Source organism: Rana temporaria, chromosome 1, assembly GCF_905171775.1.
Source record: "Rana temporaria chromosome 1, aRanTem1.1, whole genome shotgun sequence".
Taxonomy (NCBI): Eukaryota; Metazoa; Chordata; class Amphibia; order Anura; family Ranidae; genus Rana; species Rana temporaria.
The window spans coordinates 232,708,149-232,731,946 of NC_053489.1; the positions used below are offsets into that span (position 1 = coordinate 232,708,149).

The 23,798-nt window shown below is 44.1% G+C and overlaps 1 protein-coding gene across 2 annotated transcripts in view; it reads left to right on the forward strand.

The window, feature by feature from the left end:
- Positions 1 to 968: 968 nt before the first annotated feature.
- Positions 969 to 23,798, forward strand: part of TRPV4 (transient receptor potential cation channel subfamily V member 4) — a 139,846-nt gene continuing 117,016 nt past the window's right edge. For both annotated transcript variants that reach the window (XM_040351657.1, XM_040351666.1), the window contains exon 1: positions 969 to 1,206. The gene's annotated coding sequence lies outside the window, so the exon portion shown is untranslated. The remainder of the gene's footprint in view (positions 1,207 to 23,798) is intronic.

Genomic DNA, 23,798 nt, shown 5'->3' on the forward strand with positions numbered 1-23,798 from the left:
GATTTACCCCCTTCCTGAAAGAGCGTCAATTTTGAAAAAAATAACTATTTTTTTTACTTTCTGCTATAATAAATACCACCCCCCCCCCAAATGTAAAATAACAAATTTCTTCATCAGTTTTGGCCAATATGTAGTCGTATACATATTTTTGGTAAAAAAATCTCAATAAGCCTATATTGATTGGTCTACAAATCAATATAGCGTCTACAAAATAGGTAATAGATTTATGGCATTTTATTATCTTTTTTTTTTTACTAGTAATGGTGGCCGTTGGACATCGAGTCTGCCGGATCTGCTGATTGGCTCCTTTGCTTGCCCACACCACAAAACCAAGATCCCGCACCGACGTACACCTACGACGATTCGCGGGATTGTGCCACCTTGCCGCTATATGACGACGGCTGGTCGGCAAGCAGTTAATCATTTGGTTTTAGTAGGGGTCCCTGAGACCTGGAACATATTTAAGAGCCCATTCACATCTAGGCGACAAAACGCCCGACGCCGGACGCTTGTGCCGCTAGAGGGGAGAATTCCCATTGCTGTCTATGGAGATGGTTCACATCTCATAGACGTCGTACGCCTGCCGCCTGAAAAAAAGTCCCGGACCCTTTTTTTCAGGCGGCATTGGCGTTCGGCCATACAAAGCAATGGCGTACGCGGAGGTGTGAATGGAGCCTTAGGGATTAAAATGGTTAGAACAAGGCTGATTTAGAGAAAGGCACCATAGACTGTGAAGGACTACAAGTTCCAGCAGGGTGTGCTGAGATTTCTGGAAAGTCCTCAGTTACTGCTCTGTGGTTTGTTACTCGGCATGTGACTGATGGAGAAGTTGAGAAGACAAGAAGCTGTGTGTAGAGAGAGGGAAGAGGGATGTGAGAGCAGACATAGGCGTTATTTGGAGGTTTGGGAGGGAAGTCAGTCAGGAACAGGGAGGAGGAGGAGGTGGGGAGGGATGTGTGCAGGGTGGAGGAGGAGGTGATCACTCCATACACAAGGACAGGTGGGGGGAGAGCTTGTGTGTGCGTGTGTGGGGGGCTCCAAACATGCTCTGCTCTTTCCTGGACTCTCCTAGCTGACGCAGGCACTGTGTACAAAGGAGTACTCATTACATTCTGGACTGTCTACTGAGCCCGGGACTGGCTGGCAGCTTCCAACATACACACGGAGGAGAGCAACTTCACTGAGACATCTCTCCTAAACTACCAGGTATGTAGTAAGGGCTCACTCTGGGGTCTGTCTCCTCCACTCCCAGGTATGTAGTGAGGGCTCACTCTGGGGTCTGTCTCCTCCACTCCCAGGTATGTAGTGAGGACTCACTCTGGGGTCTGTCACCTTCACTCCCAGGTATGTAGTGAGGGCTCACTCTGGGGTCTGTCACCTTCACTCCCAGGTATGTAGTAAGGGCTCACTCTGGGGTCTGTCACCTTCACTCCCAGGTATGTAGTAAGGGCTCACTCTGGGGTCTGTCACCTTCACTCCCAGGTATGTAGTAAGGGCTCACTCTGGGGTCTGTCACCTTCACTCCCAGGTATGTAGTAAGGGCTCACTCTGGGGTCTGTCGCCTTCACTCCCAGGTATGTAGTAAGGGCTCACTCTGGGGTCTGTCACCTTCACTCCCAGGTATGTAGTAAGGGCTCACTCTGGGGTCTGTCACCTTCACTCCCAGGTATGTAGTAAGGGCTCACTCTGGGGTCTGTCACCTTCACTCCCAGGTATGTAGTAAGGGCTCACCCCCTTCTCCTCACTCTGGGGTCTGTCACCTTCACTCCCAGGTATGTAGTGAGGGCTCACTCTGGGGTCTGTCACCTTCACTCCCATCTATGTAGTAAGGGCTCACTCTGGGGTCTGTCACCTTCACTCCCATCTATGTAGTAAGGGCTCACTCTGGGGTCTGTCACCTTCACTCCCATCTATGTAGTAAGGGCTCACTCTGGGGTCTGTCACCTTCACTCCCAGGTATGTAGTAAGGGCTCACTCTGGGGTCTGTCACCTTCACTCCCAGGTATGTAGTAAGGGCTCACTCTGGGTCTGTCACCTTCACTCCCAGGTATGTAGTAAGGGCTCACTCTGGGGTCTGTCACCTTCACTCCCAGGTATGTAGTAAGGGCTCACTCTGGGGTCTGTCACCTTCACTCCCAGGTATGTAGTAAGGGCTCACCCCCTTCTCCTCACTCTGGGTCTGTCACCTTCACTCCCAGGTATGTAGTGAGGGCTCACTCTGGGTCTGTCACCTTCACTCCCAGGTATGTAGTAAGGGCTCACCCCCTTCTTCTCACTCTGGGTCTGTCACCTTCACTCCCAGGTATGTAGTAAGGGCTCACTCTGGGGTCTGTCACCTTCACTACCAGGTATGTAGTGAGGGCTCACTCTGGGTCTGTCACCTTCACTCCCAGGTATGTAGTGAGGGCTCACTCTGGGGTCTGTCACCTTCACTCCCAGGTATGTAGTAAGGGCTCACTCTGGGGTCTGTCACCTTCACTCCCAGGTATGTAGTAAGGGCTCACCCCCTTCTTCTCACTCTGGGTCTGTCACCTTCACTCCCAGGTATGTAGTGAGGGCTCACTCTGGGGTCTGTCACCTTCACTCCCAGGTATGTAGTAAGGGCTCACCCCCTTCTTCTCACTCTGGGTCTGTCACCTTCACTCCCAGGTATGTAGTGAGGGCTCACTCTGGGGTCTGTCACCTTCACTCCCAGGTATGTAGTAAGGGCTCACTCTGGGGTCTGTCACCTTCACTCCCAGGTATGTAGTAAGGGCTCACTCTGGGGTCTGTCACCTTCACTCCCAGGTATGTAGTAAGGGCTCACTCTGGGGTCTGTCACCTTCACTCCCAGGTATGTAGTAAGGGCTCACTCTGGGGTCTGTCACCTTCACTCCCAGGTATGTAGTGAGGGCTCACTCTGGGGTCTGTCACCTTCACTCCCAGGTATGTAGTAAGGGCTCACCCCCTTCTCCTCACTCTGGGGTCTGTCTCCTCCACTCCCAGGTATGTAGTGAGGTCTCACTCTGGGGTCTGTCTCCTCCACTCGCATGTACTGAGGTCTCACCCCCTTCTCCTCACTCTGGGGTCTGTCACCTTTACTCCCAGGTATGTAGTAAGGGCTCACTCTGGGGTGTGTCACCTTCACTCTCAGGTATGTAGTGAGGTCTCACCCCCTTCTTCTCACTCTGGGGTCTGTCTCTCCACTCTCAGGTATGTAGCGAGGACTTGCACCTTCTCCTCACACTGAGACCTTTCTTTATAGTACCATCCATTGCTGAGACAGAGGAGAGCCGATAGCAATGCTGGGAGGGAGCCCTGACATCCATTCACAGGGGTGATGGAAACTCAGCTCTGGCTGGAGACTGTTTGTGTGCTGATATTATATTTCTGAGGTGATTATATGTTCATTGGTGACCTTCTTAATGGAGCTCAGAGTTCATTGTCTAACACTACACACTCTTATTGTAGATGCTTATTAATTCTAGTATCATTACTTTTATGGCTTCTGGGATTTATTACCTCTAGTATTGGTACTTTTGTGCCTTCCGGGATTCATTACTTCCAGTATTGGTACTTTGTGCCTTCCGGGATTCATTACTTCCAGTATTGGTACTTTGTGCCTTCCGGGATTCAATACTTCCAGTATTGGTACTTTGTGCCTTCCGGGATTCAATACTTCCAGTATTTGTACTTTGTGCCTTCCGGGATTCAATACTTCCAGTATTGGTACTTTATGCCTTGCAGGATTTATTACCTCTAGTATTGGTACTTTTGTGCCTTCCGGGATTCATTACTTCCAGTATTGGTACTTTGTGCCTTCCGGGATTCATTACTTCCAGTATTGGTACTTTGTGCCTTGCAGGATTTATTACCTCTAGTATTGGTACTTTGTGCCTTGCATTATTTATTACCTCTAGTATTGGTACTTTGTGCCTTGCATTATTTATTACCTCTAGTATTGGTACTTTGTGCCTTCTGGGATTCATTACTTCCAGTATTGGTACTTTGTGCCTTCCGGGATTCATTACTTCCAGTATTGGTACTTTGTGCCTTGCAGGATTTATTACCTCTAGTATTGGTACTTTGTGCCTTGCATTATTTATTACCTCTAGTATTGGTACTTTGTGCCTTCTGGGATTCATTACTTCCAGTATTGGTACTTTGTGCCTTCCGGGATTCATTACTTCCAGTATTGGTACTTTGTGCCTTGCAGGATTTATTACCTCTAGTATTGGTACTTTGTGCCTTGCATTATTTATTACCTCTAGTATTGGTACTTTGTGCCTTCTGGGATTCATTACTTCCAGTATTGGTACTTTGTGCCTTCCGGGATTCAATACTTCCAGTATTGGTACTTTGTGCCTTGCAGGATTTATTACCTCTAGTATTGGTACTTTGTGCCTTCCGGGATTCATTACTTCCAGTATTGGTACTTTGTGCCTTCCGGGATTCAATACTTCCAGTATTGGTACTTTATGCCTTGCAGGATTTATTACCTCTAGTATTGGTACTTTTGTGCCTTCCGGGATTCATTACTTCCAGTATTGGTACTTTGTGCCTTCCGGGATTCATTACTTCCAGTATTGGTACTTTGTGCCTTGCAGGATTTATTACTTCTAGTATTGGTACTTTGTGCCTTGCATTATTTATTACCTCTAGTATTGGTACTTTGTGCCTTCTGGGATTCATTACTTCCAGTATTGGTACTTTGTGCCTTCCGGGATTCATTACTTCCAGTATTGGTACTTTGTGCCTTGCATTATTTATTACCTCTAGTATTGGTACTTTGTGCCCTCTGGGATTCATTACTTCCAGTATTGGTACTTTGTGCCTTCCGGGATTCAATACTTCCAGTATTGGTACTTTATGCCTTGCAGGATTTATTACCTCTAGTATTGGTACTTTTGGGCCTTCCGGGATTCATTACTTCCAGTATTGGTACTTTGTGCCTTCCGGGATTCATTACTTCCAGTATTGGTACTTTGTGCCTTGCAGGATTTATTACTTCTAGTATTGGTACTTTGTGCCTTGCATTATTTATTACCTCTAGTATTGGTACTTTGTGCCTTCTGGGATTCATTACTTCCAGTATTGGTACTTTGTGCCTTCCGGGATTCATTACTTCCAGTATTGGTACTTTGTGCCTTGCATTATTTATTACCTCTAGTATTGGTACTTTGTGCCTTGCATTATTTATTACCTCTAGTATTGGTACTTTGTGCCTTCTGGGATTCATTACTTTCAGTATTGGTACTTTGTGCCTTCCGGGATTCATTACCTCCAGTATTGGTACTTTTTGCCTTGCATTATTTATTACCTCTAGTATTGGTACTTTTTGCCTTGCATTATTTATTACCTCTAGTATTGGTACTTTGTGCCTTCTGGGATTTATTACTTTCAGTATTGGTACTTTGTGCCTTCCGGGATTCATTACCTCCAGTATTGGTACTTTTTGCCTTGCATTATTTATTACCTCTAGTATTGGTACTTTGTGCCTTCTGGGATTTATTACTTTCAGTATTGGTACTTTTGTGCCTTCCGGGATTCATTACTTCCAGTATTGGTACTTTGTGCCTTCCGGGATTCATTACTTCCAGTATTGGTACTTTGTGCCTTCCGGGATTCATTACTTCCAGTATTGGTACTTTGTGCCTTCCGGGATTCATTACTTCCAGTATTGGTACTTTGTGCCTTCTGGGATTTATTACCTCTAGTATTGGTACTTTGTGCCTTTCAGTATTTATTACCTCTAGTATTGGTACTTTGTGCCCTCTGGGATTCATTACTTCCAGTATTGGTACTTTGTGCCTTCCGGGATTCATTACTTCCAGTATTGGTACTTTGTGCCTTGCAGTATTTATTACCTCTAGTATTGGTACTTTGTGCCCTCTGGGATTCATTACTTCCAGTATTGGTACTTTGTGCCTTCTGGGATTTATTACTTCCAGTATTGGTACTTTGTGCCTTGCAGGATTTATTACCTCTAGTATTGGTACGTTGTGCCCTCTGGGATTTATTACCTCTAGTATTGGTACTTTGTGCCTTCCGGGATTCATTACTTCCAGTATTGGTACTTTGTGCCTTGCAGGATTTATTACCTCTAGTATTGGTACGTTGTGCCCTCTGGGATTTATTACCTCTAGTATTGGTACTTTGTGCCTTCCGGGATTCATTACTTCCAGTATTGGGGGCTTACCAATTCTTAAATGTGATGACTGCATTTGTTTTGTTTTTTAGATTTCTTCTCTTTGTAACTGGTAATCTGGCCAGTTAGAAGTTCACACTGGCATGAAAAGCAGGTATTTTTAACACCCCTCAAACGCCTATGCAAATGATACATTGGACAGCACACAGTTAAGACATCAAGCGTTAGACCCAGTTCACACTTGTGCGACTTCGCGGCCGCTATTCCAAGGAATGCTTGTGTAATTGGCATAAAAATCTGACCAAAGTAGTGCAGGGATTACTTTGAAGTCGGAACGACTTGGAAGTTGTACTAATATGATTGGTTGTCATTGGAAATCACTGCACACGACTTATGCTACTTTGCAGTCCCAAATATTGGGACAAGTGTGAAAGGGGTCTTGGACCCCTTTCACACTGGGTCGGTTTGCAGGCGCTATAACACTAAAAATAGCACCTGCAAACCCAACCTGAAACAACCGCTGCTGTCTCCTCAGTGTGAAAGCCCTTGGGGCTTTCACACTGGAGCGGTGCGCTAGGAGGACGTTAAAAAAAGTCCTGCTAGCAGCATCTTTGGAGCGGTGGAGGTGCGGTGTGTATACAAAAAAAAAAAAAAAATATTACTAAAAATAGCGGCGCTTTACCGCTGACGCTGTCCCCGCCCCAGTGTGAAAGGGGCCTTAGCATCCCGTCGCTTCAAAATTGAAGCCTCATGTCGAGTCAGGATGCACTTGACAGCTGAATGTAAAAACGACGTGGGGTCCCCCCAATCCATGCCAGGCCCTCTGGGTCTTTGAGGGGAACTCCATGCCAAAATAAAATAAAAATGTAGTGGACCCCCTCACCCAAAATCCATACCAGACAGACCTGAGCATGCAGGTTAGGGAAGGGACGAATGAGTGCACCCCGCCTCTACCCCTCCAGCGCTCACTGAAGCACCAGGATGTGTAGGGGGTGGGGGCAGCCAGCTCAGGCTCTCAGTGGCATGCATAGCAGGAATTATTATACAGGATTTGCGTAGTGCTTTACAACAAGAAGGCAGACAGTACAGGAGGAGTCAAAGAGCCCTGCTCATTAGAGCTTACAATCTAGGAGTAGCTTGTTTTTAACTGGTTTCCGACCGGCTCACATCTATTTACGGGGGCAGAATAGCTCCCCTGTGCAAAATCCTGTACCCGTACGAGGTTTCCTTTAACCACTTAACCCCCGGACCATATTGCTGGTCAAAGACCAGAGCACTTTATGTGATTCGGCACTGCATCGCTTTAACTGACAATTGCGCGGTCGTGCGACATGGCCCCAAAAAAAAATTGGCGTCCTTTTTCCCCCCACAAATAGAGCTTTCTTTTGGTGGTATTTGATCACCTCTGCGTTTTTTAGTTTTTGCGCTATAAACAAAAATAGAGCGACAATTTTGAAAAAAATGAATATTTTTTGCTTTAATAAATATCCCCCAAAAATATATAAAAAATTAAAAAATTTCCTCCAGTTTAGGCCGATGCGTATTCCTCTACATATTTTTCGTAAAAAAAATCGCAATAAGCGTTTATTGATTGGTTTGCGCAAAAGTTATAGCGTTTACAAAATAGGGGGTATTTTTATGGCATTTTTATTAATATTTTTTTTTTTTTACTAGTAATGGTGGCGATCAGCTATTTTTTTTTTTTTCTCGGTACTGCGACATTATGGCGGACACTTTTGACACATTTTTGGGACCATTGGCAATTTTATAGCGATCAGTGCTATAAAAATGCATTGGATTACTATAAAAATGCCCCTGGCAGTGAAGGGGTTAACACTAGGGGGCTGGGAAGGGGTTAAGTATGTTCCCTGGGTGTGTTCTAACTGTAGGGGGGGTGGCCTCACTAGGGGAAATGACTGATCTTCTGTTCATACATTGTTCAGCATTTCTCCCCCTGACAGGACCGGGAGCTGTGTGTTTACACACACACAGCTCCCGGTCCCCGCTCTGTAATCGAGCAATTGCGGGTGCCCTGCGGCGATTGCGCATGGGGGTCGGGGGCAAGCGGGGGGCGCGCACGCGCCCCTTGTGGCCTGTGCGAGAGTCGACGTTATATTGCATGCTCCCGCGCAGGGGAGCCGACCTGCCACCGTAAAACGACGGCGGCTGGTCAGCAAGTGGTTAACAGCGGCCAGAGGCATGGCACCTTAAGCGCATGGTTGGCTGTCGCAATCTTTTATCAAAGTGGTTGCTTTGGGGTAGGAAGAGATGGGGTCAGGCCCGGTTCACACTAGCGCTCCGACTTTGAGAGGACGTGTTGCAAAATCAATGTTTCCCTATGAGAGCCATCTTAACTGATCTGACTTGTGGGACCGACTTTTGAAAAGGTTCCTGCAGTGGCGGTGCGTCCATAGGGACGCAGGAGCGCCGCCCCCTCTGGCTCGCTCACAGCTAGTAAAATATACAGATTCATACACTGTATGAATCTGTATATTTTCGCCGCTGCCGCCCACTATTCAGCTGACCGGACATTGAGCGCCGGTCAGCTGAATAGCGGCAGCTGGCTGGCTGTGTGGAAGTGCCTATCAGGGCCAGTGGCGACAATTGGGGGCATAGCGGTGACAATTGATGGCACAGTAACTGCGTTTGATGGCATGGCATGGTGGCTGCGTTTTGATGGCACGGTGGCTGCGTTTTGATGGCACGGTGGCTGCGTTTTGATGGCATGGCACAGTGGCTGCGTTTTGATGGCACAGTGGTTGCGTTTTGATGGCACAGTGACTGCATTTGATGGCATGGCACAGTGGTGACAATTGATAGGTACAGTGAGGCTGCAATTGTTTTTTTTCCGTTTGCGCCCCCCCAAAAATTTTGAGCACCAGCCGCCACTGGGTTCCTGCACTACTTTGGTCCCACTTCTGTCCAATTTCAGCCCATAGCATTGAATGGAAGTCGCATCCAAGTCGGATCCTCATCTTAAAGTGGTACTAAAGGTTGGTTTAAAAAAACAAAAACAAACATGTCAGTCATACGTCTCCGCTGTGCAGCTCGTTTTGCACAGAGTGGCCCCGATCCTCATCTTCTGGGGTCCCTCGGCGGCTGTCTTGGCTCCTCTCCGCATCAGCTAACCCCCCCTGGGAAGCATATTCCCAAGGGGGTTAACTTGCGGGCGCGCTCCCGAGTCCAGCATTTGCGTCCGTAGACACGAATGCCGCACTCGACCCTAGTCCCCGTGTCATTGGATTTGATTGACAGCAGTGCGAGCCAATGGATGCGCTGCTATCAATATATCCAATGAAGAGCCGAGAAGCATCTCATGTTTTTTCACCTTAATGCATAGGATGTATTAACCACTTCAGCCCCGGACCAATTTGTTGCTAAATGACCGGGCCACTTTTTGCGATTCGACACTGTGTCGCTTTAACTGACAATTGCACGGTTGTGCGACGTGGCTCCCAAACAAATTACCCACAAATAGAGCTTTCTTTTGGTGGTGTTTGATCACCTCTGCGGTTTTTATTTTTTGCGCTTAACAAAAATAGAGTGACAATTTTGAAGAAAATTCAATATTTTTTACTATAATATCCCCAAAAATATATTAAAAAAAATCATTTTTCTCTGTTTAGGCCAATACGTATTCTTCTACATATTATTGGTAAAAAAATCTAAATAAGCATTTATTGATTGGTTTGCACAAAAGATATAGCGTCTACAAAATAGGGGATAGTTTTATAGCATTTTTTTTATTTATTTTTTATTAGTAATGGTGGCGATTAGTGATTTTTTTTTTTTTTTTTATTCTTCTGATCGTGACTGCAACATTATGGTGGACACATCGGACACTTTTGACACCATTTTGGGACCATTGTAATTTTTACAGTGATCAGTGCTATAACAATGCACTGATTACTGTAAAAATGACAATGGCAGTGAAGGGGTTAACCTGTAGGGGGCGCTGAAAGGGTTAAGTGTTCCCTAGGAAGTGATTCTTACTGTAGAGGAGCGTGTCTACACTTGACATGTCACTGATCGTTGTTCCCGATGACAGGGAACACGATCAGTGACAGTGTCACTAGGCAAAACGAGGAGATGTTGTGTTTACACACATCTCCCCATTCTTGAGCTCTGTGACCCGATCGCGGGACTCCGGCGGCGATCGGGTCCCGCGGGCACGATCATGGAGCTCACGGCAGGGTGTACGCCCTTTTGCCTGTCCGTGCCATTTGCTATGATTAAACACTAAGTGTAGTGTGAAACGCGTCAGCTATGCTGGTATGCTGTGACTTGTAGTGCTGTTTTTCTATCTTGGACCTTTTTTTTACAAGAAAGGCAATTTTTTTTGTTCGGAGTGCGGCTGTCAAGAGAAGAATCCTTTCTTTTGTTTTGTCCGTGCCATTTTTGCCAACGTATATCAGCGTGCGCTGGTCGGCAAGTGGTTAAGGTGAAAAAACTTGAACCTTTACAACCCCTTTTAAAAGAGAAGTTTGACAGAGCCACGGAACACCGCCGATGGCTCGGTTCTCACTCCTCCCCGAGCAGAGAGCTGCTGCCTGTCAGTCAGCATCGCTTCTGTTTTACTTCTCCGTGCTCATTGAATCGCTGAGCTGTGGAGGGGCAGGGAGCGGCCATCTCAGACTGCCATCAATCAAGGCAGCTGGCGGATCCGGACTTGGAAGTCGGAATGACATGCTGCCTCAACTGATGGCAGTCACGTCAGCGGAGAGCGGACTTCACACCGCTCCCTACTGAAAACGGGTCACAGGAGTGCAAAAACGTCTACTTTTTAATTGATGTGATTTGGATCTAACAGAGGAAGATTGCACAGGCATTCCCTGAAGTTGCCAGGCAACTGAGACACAGTCGTGCAACTTTCATGTCGGAGCAGTGTGAACCTGGCCTAAAGGAACTAAAGCAACCTTTTTGAATTTAGTAAAATACATGTGAATTTTAGTTTATGCTTAAATTGAATTGTCTAGGTTTGCAATAAAGTTCGAGCCGTGTATGATCAGCTTTACTATGTGCCCTTTTTTTGTGATCTGTGATTGTGCAACAATAGTTCTAATCCCAACAAATGTACAGGAAGAGCAAATGAAAACTAGGTAATAACCCCCAAATATTTAGTGGGACTTTATAGGCACTTTGAGACTAAAAAGTAGGATTGAATAAAAATTATAGCGTTTATTCCATAAAATGTAAGTGTCCTTACAGACAATACAATTTAATCTTGCATATGAGAACGGCTGAATTGTAACCACATGTACACAATTTGAGTCATAGGATCTCCTCTTCATCCCAACGTGTTTCAGGAGGAATTCAATCCTTTCTTAATGGGTGTTACGGGAGAGGGTGGCAACATTTACATTCTATAATGAAGCATAACAGTCCTAATCTAATAGGTGACACTATCGCATGGATTCTGCTGCTGGATACCACAGTGATTACCTCTCAAGACCTCCTGCTCTCTAGCTCCCTCGTCACCTCCTCCCATGCTTGCCTCCAGGACTTTTCCAGAACCTCTCCAATCATATGGAATGCCTTACCCCAATCTGTCCATCTATCTCATCCTCTATAAGCTTTTAGATGATCCCTGAAAACACTCATCTTCAGAGAAGTCTATCCTACCCACACCTAACAATTGTATTTTCATTTTCTCCATCAGCTCACCCCCCACGGTTATTACCCTTTGTTCCACTTGACCCTCCCTTCTAGATTGTAAACTCTAACGAGCAGGGCCCTCTGATCCCTCCTGTATTGTAACTGTACTGTCTGCCCTCATTTTGTAAAGCACTGCGCAAACTGTTGGCGCTATATAAATCCTGTATAATAATAATAATTGCATACCATATATGATGAGCAAAGGATTTTAGAGCTGTAGGAAGTATAAAAACAAAGTTTGCTTCTGCCACGGGATGGAGATAACTATGCGTCCCAACATTCAGGGCCCTGCATGACCCCCGCAAGGTTCCCCCAGCCAAAGGTCCCACCAGGGCTTAGACAAGGAAGCCAGGAATCTAAGAAGAAGAATAATGTGTGTAATGGTAAGTCATGCTTGTTGGGTCCTCGAAATCAATTGTTACGTGGCCCAGCAGGACTACCTGGTACTAGCTACAGCCATCCAGTAGTACCAAAATGCTTCTTTAGAAATGGAGCCTCAAATTGGGGAAAAGTGTAAGGTCCCTTTCACACGGGGCGGATCAGTAATGATCCACCCCGTAAACCTCCGCTTGCTCAGCGGGAATCGCTCATTTGATCCCCACTGGGGGGATCGGATGAACACAGACCGTGTGTCCGTGTTCATCCGATCCGCAGACGGAAGGAAAAATAGGGTTTTCTTCCATCTGCAAAATCGGATCATTGCGGAGGCAGACGAGATCGGGTGTCAGCGGATGTTCATCCGCTGACATCCGCAATCTCATAGGGACCAATGTATGTCACTTTGTCATCCGCAAACGGATGGATGAAAAAGCAGACATACGGTCCGCAGGTGTGAAAGGGGCCTAAGAGGGGAGAAAAAAAGGTGGAGTATTCCAAGCACAACTCACCGTATTGATATCAGATGTGGAGTTTTAACGCCAGCAGGGCAGAGATGAAACGTTGCACTGATGTGGCGCGGGAGGCCTGTGTACGCCGGCAGCATCAAAACCGAGGCCCAGGAAAGTTCAAAAAAATTCAATTTCACCTCCTGTTGCTAAAGAGAAGATTTTTCGTGGCTGGGAATCTTCTTTTCTTAGCGGGAATTTTCTTTTCTTGCATATGCGCATTTCTTTTTCAATTGCATTCCTCGCACGATTCTTCCATCATTCGTTAGAAAACCTTTCATTTTTAAAAAAATTTCCAACATACCCGATTTACTCATATTCGATGGCTGCACGAAAATCGGCTGTTGCTGCAGCCCACTAATGGTGCGAAATCTGAACTAAAATTCTTAGATAAGATTTTCGAAATTCGACCCATGCCCTAGACATAGTGCTCAGAAAGGTAGTGTGAAGAAAGCATTATAATGCGTACAGGTATGTTCCAAGACACACACACATGTCCAACAGTGAAAAACAATCACGAGCCCTAAATGTAAGGATTATAAATATACAATCAGATAGATTCAAGCAAAATGAGCAACGGGATGCTCCTCCTTAATCTTAGGGATGTTGGCTTTCTTTGGTGGTCTTTCTTCAGTACAGGAAAAGCAAATTAGATCATTTCATATGCATGCCTTCTACAATACTTCATTCTTCTTCTAAAGTCTCTCTGATGAAATGAATATCAAAGAATCCATGTCCTACACGCCATCTCTCTCTCTTCCCACTCACATTTTAAATATATCCTTTTATATATAAACACATACAGTATGTAATAGCCCTAAAGGAAAATTGTTACTACATTGTATTCAGAATGAAGACAGCTGTCTGATGGCACAACTGCTTTAAACTGTTTATAGTACAGAAAACTAAGATTAGATGTGTGTGTGGTGTGTGTTTTTTTTTTTTTTTTTTTTTTTTTTAAGGGTATATTAACTGTAAGTAGTTGTAATAACTGAAGTGATATTAAAAGTATTTTTTTTTTTTTTTTTTACAGTAAAAAACATGATGTACTTACCTGCTCTGTGCAACAATGTTGCACAGGACGATCCCTTACTTCTTCTTTGGTCCCTCGCCTGTGCTGTCCCTTCCTCCTCTCTTCTAACTTCCCCATGCCAAGCTATGAGGATCTCTGTGCGCTTGCTGTCAATAGTCGGGCTGTGTGCATCCATAGACACACACAGGGTGGCCATGCTCCCCCGATACTTCCCCACTGCTCTTGGTGTGGCCTGTGAATCCAGGAAGAGAGGAGAGTGGACCTGCTGGGGAGCTCAGCGCTGGATGGTGAGAGGTGACAAGTGTTTGGGGGGTGGGGGTGTATTTTTATTTTTTTACCTTTTTAAAGCAGGGAATGCGTTAAGGTAAAAATACACCTACACTTTAGAACCATTTTAAATTGATTTGTATGTGTGACTTCGTATTTTTTTTCTGCAAGAAATCTTAAAATATTTCAAATTGCAATACATACAGGTGCATCTAAAAAAAATAGAATATCGTCAAGAAGTTAATTTATTTCAGTAATTCGATTTAAAGTGAAACTCCTTTATTATATAGATTCATTACACTCAGTGATATATTTCAAGCATTTTTGATGATTATGGCTTGCAGCTAGTGAAAATCCAAAATTCAGTATCTCAGAAAATTTTAATATTGTGAAAATGTTTGTGCCCAGATATATTTTTTATTATCATTGATCTTAGTTTCTTAAAATAGTCCTGAGGTACTGTTATTGGAATAATTTGGAAAATATAAGTCCATCTTGGTAGAATAACGATTCTTAAAGCATTAATTCTTCCTATCCATGAGAGGGGCTTATGTCTCAGGTTCTCCAAGTGTTCTTTAATCTTATTGGTATGTAATTGGCCTTAAACATAGTCCCTACGGATGCAGTCAATTCTATTCCCAGATACCCCAATCCCTCCTCACACCATACAAGGGGGAATTTATGTTGGATCGCCTGCTGTTCCTCCCTTGAGATAGTAATATTCAAAATCTCCTATTTAGACATATTTATTTTAAATGTATCGAATAAAATACTTGCGCTGTAGAATATGGGACAGAGAGTGAAAATAGGTGATAAAGCTTTATCACCTATTTTCACTCTCTGTCCCATATTCTACAGCGCAAGTATTTTATTCGATACATTTTGCTTCACTTTAGTCTATCGAGGTAGACCTTTATATTTGCAGCAGTATTTTTAGTTTGTCCCCCTCTCCTTCACTTCTTAGACAGCGCAGGAGTTCACTTTACCCATATTTATTTTAAAAGTTAGTCAGTTTTACGTATCTATTTAACTCATCTAATATAACAGGGATTGTTATTCTAGACACATAGAAAAGCAGGCTGTCGGCATATGCAGCTACCTTAAACTCCCTTTCCCCTACTTTTACTGAGAACCTAGCCTTTATGTGTAGTGAATCTATATAATAGGAGTTTCATTTTCTTTGAATTGAATTACTGAAATAAATTAACTTTTTGATGATATTCTAAATGTTTTGAGATGCACCTGTATTATTTGATATGTCCATATGTTTTATTTAGTTTGCCTCACCAGTATCCAGCCTTATGAATTAACCATTTATGTCATTTTGAGGAAGTGGTTGTACCGGGGAGCAGCCATTGTCACAAGGAGTGGGAGGGGACATGCCCCCCCCTCCCGTCTCTCCGCCTCGGTCTCCGGGTCTCCCGACCCGCCAGGAGACACTCCTGCAACATTGCTGGATCTAGATGTGCTCGTCTTAGATTAGAAGGGCATAATAATGCATTAAGATAAAAAAAAATCTGCCTTTACAACCACTTTAAGGCAACGAACCTTCTGCATGCAGCCCCCCAAATACCGTATTTATCGGCGTATACCGCTCACTTTTTTGCCCTGAAAATCGGGGGAAAATCGTGGGTGCGCGGTATACGCCGATACCCGCTTTCCCGCGCCGAGTTTTAATACTGCGCCCACATATACCGAGCGCAGTACACTCGGGTATAGTCGGGCAGTCTCGGCTCCTTCCGCTCTCACGTCCTGGACGTACAGGACGTCAGCGCGAGAGTTGCCGAGCCTGCTCGACAATACACAAGTGTACTGCGCTCTGTATATGTTGGCACAGTATTCAAACTCGGCGCGGGGAAACGAGCGGGGAGGATGCGAGGATGCCGCAGAAGGACGCCGGACCCGACGAAGAGGACACCCGAAGCCGCAGACGGACGCTGGACCCGACGAGGCCGCCGATGGACGCCGAACAAGACACCAAAACTGTAAGTACAAAAAAACTTTTTTCCACAGGAATCCGCTGCAACTTTAGGGGTGCATGCTATACGCGGGAGCGCGCTATACCCCAATAAATACGGTACTTAAGTCCCATCTTGATCCAGCGATGTGTATGAGAGCCTCTCTCCTCAATGGACAGAGAGGCAGCAGCAGGAGTCATTGGCTCCTGATGCTGTCAATCACAGCCAGTGAGGATAGAGCGGTGATGGGGCCATGCAGTGTTCTGTGTGTCAATGGACACAGAGATGGCTAGGGAGCAAGCGCACACACAAGTGCCCCTAGAGCAAGCCGCTTTCTATGGGGGCTCTTGGCAGGGGGGAGGAGCCAGGAGCTTCTGTGAGGGACTTGAGAAGACGATCTGGGCAGCTTTGAGCAAAACCATTGCACAAAGCCGGTAAGTATAGCATGTTGGTTATTTAAAAAAAAAAAAAAAAACGTTTTAACATAACTTTAAGTATTCTTGTGGAAGATTCACAGTTTATATGGTTTTTAAGTAGTCTGTAGGATTTCATTTAAGCTCACATGTATATTATGTGTGGGTTTAATGTTTGATCTTGTTCTTTAAATGCACTGTAACTTTCCATTAGGTATTATCCAGTACAGAATCTTACAAGTCTTAACAGGCGCTAGAGACCAGTGTCGTCATAATCTAGAACCTTCACATGCTGTTTAAGTAGTATTGTTGAACACATTCCTGACTTCTGAAAAAGAAAGGTGCTTTAATGTACTGTACTATACTTCTGCTTGTATACTTATATTTACATTTGACTATATCTTAAATCCAGGCACAGAAATGCAAACTAAAACGGATGTGGCTTATCCTGCAGAGACTGTCCTTTACCTGTATAATTCATATGTTAATGTTAACCTGGGTTCACTCCCTGAAATACAAGGCAGAAGTGCATAGCAGGAATGTATACGTACAGCTTCGAATCTCTAATATAATTTTATATTCTTTCTGTTTTTTTTTACAAAGCACTGAGAATCGAACACTATCAAGGCACATTTACCACTGGTTGAGAACATAAAGTGGGGGGGAAAGTAAAAAAAAAAGCAGATAAACTTATTTCAGTGTACTTATTTGGTTAGTTTTGAGTTTTGGAGCACATTTACGGGTTAACCAAACTGCTGCAAACAGCAACTTTGTTGCAGTGTGAAGAGCTGTTTTACTTGTTGTTGGATCCATTGGCTGGGCACACAAGGTTCTTATTGAACCCTTTGACTGCAAGCATTGCCCTCCGTAAGCTGAACTTTTAACAATAGATATACATTTTTTGTTTATTTATTTTTTGTTTGCTCCCTTGTCCTGCTATAATCAACCGACTCCAGCAACAATCATCTTGTGTCTGAAGTTTTTTCAGTGTTTGAGAACAAATTAAAAAGAGCGTAACTTCAAAGGTTAAAGCTGTATTTTTGAAAAAAGAAACGAATAGGTTGTAATTTTTATGGCCACCCTTCTTTGTTGGCTTCATTCACACACAATGGCTGTGTTTTTGTACAGCATTGCTTATAGGTAACTGACACCATTTACAGACATTGTGCCTAAACATATTGTGTACAGAGCAGGAAACGGAACTGATTAACAAAATGGTTGCCTATGGGGCTTTTAGTAATTTCACACCTTCAGACTCGGCCTATGACTCGTAATTCTCCTGTCATCTTTTGTCTTCTGTAATATCTTTCTGACTATCCTTGTTTTCCTGTATTTATTTTTTTCCTTAAAAGCGTAGCTGCTGACTTTTTTAATATACAGATTGTTGTTCACCTGTCCCAGGATCCAGCACTGTGCTCACTGTTCACCGGTCTTCGGGGCACCGGCATCTTAATTGTAGAGAGCCCACTGTGCATGCGTAAACCATGCTGCACTGTGTAAATGGTCCTGCAGTCTTCTGGGACCTGTGATGTGTCCCAGAAGGCTGTAGGCAGGGAGGGAGAGGGAAAACTTCTGCTCGGATTGCCTAGGAGATCCAAGTGGGAGCAGGTACCTTTCACAACCAGGTAACCGCACCCCCCCCCCCCCATTTTGGTTGAAGTTCAGCTTTTTATGTGGACCGAGTAGGTAATTTGTCAATGCTTAGGATTGTCTGATAGAACTGGATGTTTACAAATACTTGGACCCTGATAACTGGGAAATGATGTATGAATTAAGGCTGTCATACACATGAGATAAGCATCTTGTGAAAAGTGACATTAACTAGTTGTCGACCAGCCACTGTCGTTATACGGCGACAGGTTGGCTCTCCTGTGCGAATCGCCGTAGCTGTACAGCGGCTCGCACATGCTGCGGGAGCATGCCCGCGGGTCGGGCGGACTCTAACAGAGGCAGAACGGGGGACTGCCATGTCCCCATTCTGACAGGGGACATGTCAGATCCACTGTTCCCAGTGACCTATTCCCCCCTACAGTTAGAACACGCTGAGGAAACGGTTAACCCCTTGAACGCCCCCTAGTGTTAATCCTGTCCAGTGTCATTTTTATATTGATCAGTGCATTTTTTTAGCACTGATCAATGTAATAATGTCACTGGTCCCCAGAAAGTGTCATTTGGGGTCAAATTTGTCCACCGCAATGTCGTAGTCCTGCTAAAAATCGCTGCCAGTACCAGTAAAAACAATAAAAAAATAAGTCCCTAAATCTATCCCATAGTTTGTAGACGCGATTAACTTTTGCACAAACCAAGCCTAATCTTATTGTTAAAAAAAAAAAATGTAGAAGAATATATATCGTCCTAAACTGATGAATACATGTTAGTATGTATGTATGTATGTATGTATGTATGTATGTATGTGTGTGTGTGTGTGTGTGTGTGTGTATGTGTGTGTGTATTTTTTTGGGGGGGGGGGGGATATTTATTATAGCAAAAAGTTAAATACATTTTATTTTTTTTTCAAAATTTTCACTTTGTTTATAGTGCAAAAAATAAGAACTTTAGAGGTGATTAAATGCCACCAAAAGAAAGAAAGCGCTATTTTTTTTTTTTTTGCACGACCGCGCTATTGTCGGTTCAAGCGATGCAATGCCGCATCGCAAAAATTGGCCTGGTCATTAAGGGGGCAAATTCTTCCGGTCCTTAAGTGGTTAAGCACATTCGAGAACGCGGCCTATTGGATGTTTCCTATATAATATGGAAGCATGGATCTGTGTATGCATAATGGTATCACCTGTTCTCTGAATAAGCATACCTGTGTATGCTTTTGACTTACAAGCACTCTGCAGTTTGAAAGACGTGAACCAACCATCTCTCCCCCGCTATGTATATGTTGTGCTTTTAATTAATATTCGGTGGTACAGTAAAGCACTTTATTCTGTACATCCTCGGGTGTGCAGCCTCCTGATTTTTGCAAGGCTTTCAACAAGCTTTAAGAAGTGCTGAAGCCTGCCAGCAGCTTGTTTAAAGTGGTCTTCAGCACTCCCATTAGGATCTGTGTTGAACATTTAGAAACTGTTGTAGAATGGTACTTTAAAAGCTCAGGTGAAACAGGCGTAAAAGCTTGGTCTGCTGAACATGCTTGTAAGAAACCTCTTCTATGTATACCATTGCTGAAACTCTTTTTAACCGATTGTCGACTGTATACTGTGTGTATATACACGGCGGCAAAGCGGCTCCTCTGCGCAGGATCACATACTTGTATGTGATCCTGCACTTCTGGGTCTGGGCGTGCACACGAGCTGCCAGCGACCTGCTCCCGCTGTGATTGGACACAATCACTGGGTCCGGCGAACGTGATGTCTGCTGGGACCCACCAATCATTCCCGAGAGAGGCAGATTGCCATTCTGTGAAAAGGGGAGGTAGAGATCCTGTGTTTGTGCTAAGCAGGAACATGGATCTCTGCCTTCCCACAGTACAAACATTTCCCGCACAGTTGGCAAGCACATTTAACAATTTGATTGCCTCTGGTGTTAACCCCTTGCCTGCCAGTGTTATTAATACAGTGACCATGCATATTTTGGCACTGGTCCCCCAAAAATGTCACTTAAAGCGGAGCTCCACCCTAATTACAACAGTGGCTCAATAGTACTGCCACTATCGATAATGTTAAAAACTGATCTTTTTGTTTTCGAAATATGTACAGTACCTTTTTAGTAGTCAGCCTTCCGGTTTTGAAGCTTGCAGGTTTTTCTCGGGCATAGCGTCACTTCCCGTTCGGTGCAGTGCGCTCTGGGAGCTTCTCTCCATAGCTCCCTGTGTTCACTGCGCAGCTGTGATATCAAATCTCGCGCGATTTCTTAAGCAGGAAGTGACGCGCGACAGCTAGTCCGGTCTATGAACTTGTTTTGTGAGGCTGTGTCACAACGGGGCGGTAACTTTTAATTCCTAGGCTTGCCGTTGTCATGGCAACACAGACGCTCAAGCCGCTGCTCCCCGTTGCTCGTGCGCATGCGCGCGGAACAAGGAAGTGCCTGCTTATGCTTATGCCCACAGTTAAAATGGCAACGGAACAGAAGGCAGAATATAAGTACATATTGCACACAGAATGGCAGCGGAGCACCGAAAACGTGAGTTTACAAAATAAGTGGCATTAACCATTTAACTAGCCCTTAAAAATAAATAAATAATGTTTTTGTGTGGGAGATCCGCTTTAAGCCTTGTACACACTATCAGATTTTCCAATAGGAATTGTGTGTTGACAGACTGTTGGCCTAAAATCCGACCGTTTGTACGCTCCATTGGACAATTGTCGGATTTTCCACGGACAAATGTTGGATGGCAGGCTTTAAAATTTTCCGCGGACAACAGACTGTTGTCAGATTTTCCGATCGTGTGTACACAAGTTCAAAGTACAAACGCGCATGCTTGGAATCCATGCTCACCAAACACATTAGCAGAAGGTGCCCAAAGGGTGGCGCTCAAGAGCTGAAAAACCACATAGTATGTCACTACGTTCGTGTTTGTTGGCCGACAATTGTGTCAAAGGCTTTGTCTGTGGAAAATCTGATCGTGTGTACGACGCTTAAGTGTCTGATTTTGTCCGTTTCAATGTCACAGTCTCTCTAGAAGGCGCTGATTGCCGCCATTACTATTCCATAGTTTGCAGATGCGCAAACCAATCAATGCAGTATTCGTTTTCTGCCACACATAGCGTTTTGCTTTTAGGCCAAAAAGTAACATTTTGGTTTCATTTGACCAGAGCACCTTCTTCCACATGTTTTCTGTGTCCCCCCCATGGCTTCTCGCAAACGGTATTTAGGTTTTTTTAATGGCTTTCTTTCATAAAGGCCAGTTTTATGGAGTGAACTAATGGTTGTCCTGTGGACAGATTCTCCCACCTGAGCTGTGGATCTCTGCAGCTCCTCCAGAGTTACCATGGGCCTCTTGGCTGCTCCTCTAAATTAATTCTCTCCTTCCCCGGCCTGTCAGTTTAGGTGGACGGCCATGTCTTGGTAGGTTTGCAGTTGTTCCATACTACTTCCATTTTCGGATGATGGATTGAACCGTACTCCATGAGATGTTCAAAGCTTGGGATATATATATATATATATATATATATATATATATATATATATATATATATATATATATATATATATATATATATATATATATATATATATATATATATATATATATATATATTTTTAGAACCAACCCTGCTTTAAACTTCTCCACAACTTTATCCCTGGCCTGTCTGGTGTGTTCCTTGGCCTTCATGATGCTGTTTGTTCAATAAGGTTCTCTAACAAACCTCTGAGGGCTTCGCAGAATGGCTATATTTATCCTGAGATTAAATTACACACAGATGAACTCTATTTACTAATTGGGTGACTTCTGAAGGCAATTGGTTCACTAGATTTTCCACTTCACAATTTGATGTGCCACTTTGTGTTGGTCTATCACATAAAATCCAAATAAAATACATTAACTTTTTTTTGGGTTGTAGCTTGACGACATACGGAAGACTTTTTCAAGTGAAGTTTTGACATCTCTCCCGCCGCCGATAACGGGGATCTTGCAGTGAATCCGCTGCAGAGACCACCATTATCGGAAACAGGACCGCCGGCTGAAGACGAGGATACCTAGGTTATGGCAGCTAGCTGCTGCCATAACAGAGATGACCCTCTTCAAAGTGCCACTGTATATAGCCATGCGGTGGTCCGGAAGTGGTTAAGTAATCGCTCCATTTTCTATTTTTTTATTGCCATCTCTGTTCCTATTGGGACACATGGGGTGTGGGAGGGATCACCTCATCGAACACACAGATGTCAGTAGAAAGACACAAAGAAAATTGTCTGCCTATGGATTTGAAAAAAGGACTTCTGTTTGATTAAAGTGATGACACACTCACATTTTATAAAACTATAGTGTACCTTCTATTTCTCTTTGTTTTTATTTCTTAAATGCAAGCTTTTTTTTCTAGGGTGGCTACATTTCTTCTCCATGCCCCACTTGTGTATGTGAACGTAGCCACCCTTTTTCTGCTTACCGTGATGGACAACACATCTGCGTCCAGACGCATTCAGTTCTAATGGAATAGTAATGCACACAGAGTGCAAGTGACCAGAAATAACGGTGCTGCTCACTTTACACTAGTAAGCTGTGAGGTTCATCAATGGAGGATAGGGAGCATGAGCTTGCCTAATATGTGTAGGGCTGGACAATTTATTTATTTTTTGAATAAAAAAATAAATAAATCTTCCTTTTATTTTTCAATAGACGCTGTGCTGGTCCTGAAGAGCTGCGGGCAGGAGTTTTTAGGCGACGGCCGGGATCACGGCTGACTGACTTCTCCCCTGCGGACCCCGGAGAGGCTATCAAGACAGGAGGGTCGTTTGTGAAGGTCTGCACTCGGTAATGGGAGGATTCTTAGCGCCGGTCCTGGGGGGAAAAAAAAACAAACGATTTATTGAAAATATGAATCGATTTGACCTACCAACTCGATTTTTAAATCAAATTGATTTTTTTTTTTTTCCCCAGCCCTAAATATGTGTACTTCCATGTGTATGTGTTTTAATTAGTAAATACACATAAAAAAGCCTGACGTTGGGTTCACACTGCTGTACTATAGTAACGTGTGTTTTGTATGTTGGTGAATTGCTGTGCACCCCAATGCACCTTGCCAACGGATGTGCGTTGCAGCACACCACAAAGCACAGTACCGTACTGCTGTGTATTTTGGTGCATAACGAAATATAGCGGATGGAGCTTTTTTGGTGTTTTATGCAGTACATTCAAATGAATGGGTTAACACGTTAACGTTTATGGTTGTTACAAGAACAGACATGCTATTTCTACCTGAGCATGCATCTTATTATAGTGAAGGTAGAAATCTGTATAGGACATTTCATCTGCTGTGCAGGCCAAATTTCAAGGAAAACCGCAAATGGACAAAAACAAATCCTGCCTGACCCATAGCCTGGAACCCTTGGCATGAATGACTGTGAGTGCCTTCTGTTACCAACAGGTATGAAAGTTTTTGCCTCATCTGGCACACAGTGTCCCTATTCGGAGGTGATCATATCCTATCTGGATACATATAGGTTGACTTTGAACAGTACAATTTCTGCAAAATCTCTTCCATAAACCCTTGAGTGCCCTAACCATGCGATTTATCCGCTTTAGTATGGTATTGGGTGGGGTGCAGAGTTGGAACAATTTTTCTATAAAGATAAAGAGGTGGCCTATTTCCACCGTGGGTAGATCACAAGATCTGTCCATGTATAGCTAGCCTTAGTACTGATGTGTGGGCAGGCCTTTATGTTCTGTGCCATACTAATACTGATTAAAAATGTATTACTGTACATTCTACTGCTTTGCTTATTTGATCCATGTTGTAAATTGTGTTAGTATTTAATACAGATGGTAGACCAGCTAGAAGTCTCACCAAGGTGTTTTTC